Below are 1,407 nucleotides of genomic sequence, written 5' to 3'. Positions count from 1 at the left end.
AGACGCCATCTAACAAAGTGCGCCTTTACTACGTTCATTAGACGCATTTTCGCGGTGGTAACGATAAAATACGCCTGGTTCGTGCCCGTTCTACTTCCGTACAATGATAGTAAGTTAGAAAAGGACAGACGTCCAATCTTATTCTTGTCTCACCACTGATGAGTAGACCGCGCGACGTAGGCACGAAGCGAGCTAGCGGCGATATCGCAAAACTAGATCATCTCTCATTAGTCTCGTCTTTCTCACGCTACGTTTTTTTCTACGTAATTTTACAAGAAAAAAGATTTGGAAACTGGACAATATAAGACAATTAATAAATATACAAGCTTAAACATGCTGCTAATATTTTTTTGCTTATTTCTCGGCAACCACAAAAAATATCGATGTGTTTCAAAGAAAACAAAGTTCTCCACAATTTATCCTGTTGAAATTCAGAGTTTACAATAACACTAATAATATTAAATAACGAACTGTATACTTTACGAAATGCAATCGCGACGCAAGCTCACGTGAAAAAGAAAACTGAGAAATTTAACGACCGGCGGAAGATTTATCGAGGCGGGTGATATGATTGCCCATTTTCTGTGGCGTAATCTCTGTGGCGCAGTCACAGTAGATATTTAAGCTTGTATATTTATTTATTGTTCTATATTGTCTAGTTTCCAAATCTTTTTTCCTTGCAAAATTACGCAAAACACAACGAGAAGACGAGTCTGATGAAAGATGATCTAGTTTTGCGGTAATATCGCCGCTAGCCCGCTTCGTGCCACGGTTCGCTTATCAGTAGTGAGACAAAAATAGACCAATTGGACGTCTATCCTTTTCTAACTTACTATCATTGTACGGAAGTATGTACAACAGACACGAACCAGGCGCATTTCATCGTTATCACCGCGAAAATGCGCCTAACAAACGTAGTAAAGGCGCACTTTGTTAGGCGTTTCGAAAATACGCCTAACTCTGGCCTAACTAAAATCAAGCTGGTGGCCGCTTTCAGGCTTCTCTCTGATTTTAGTAGTGTATTCTAATAACGAGTTAAAAGACTTTAATCTTCAAATGCTATAACATAACTTTAATGCAAATGACTATTATTTTTAAATAGTGTAGATAAACAACAGATCAAAAATACTTCATTTTCAAATCGTAACTCAAAAATGAGCCGAACGAATATTTATCCGTCGTTTGGAAAATTAAATTGCGAATTATATATAAAATTTTTTTGTTTTTTTTATTTTTTTTATTTATTATAAATAACAAAGTCTTTGAGTCTGACGACAAATATATTATTGAACAATAAAATTTTATTATAACACAATAATTATAATATAAAAATTCAAGCAAAATTATCGCATTAATAATAAAATTACACTGTTACGTCCAAAATAAATAACTATATAGGGAAATTTT

This window comes from Odontomachus brunneus, unplaced genomic scaffold (genome assembly GCF_010583005.1).
Source record: "Odontomachus brunneus isolate Ranch 3 - 2012 unplaced genomic scaffold, Obru_v1 Obru_scaffold_234, whole genome shotgun sequence".
Classification (NCBI taxonomy): domain Eukaryota; kingdom Metazoa; phylum Arthropoda; class Insecta; order Hymenoptera; family Formicidae; genus Odontomachus; species Odontomachus brunneus.
This window is presented reverse-complemented; position numbering follows the sequence as displayed.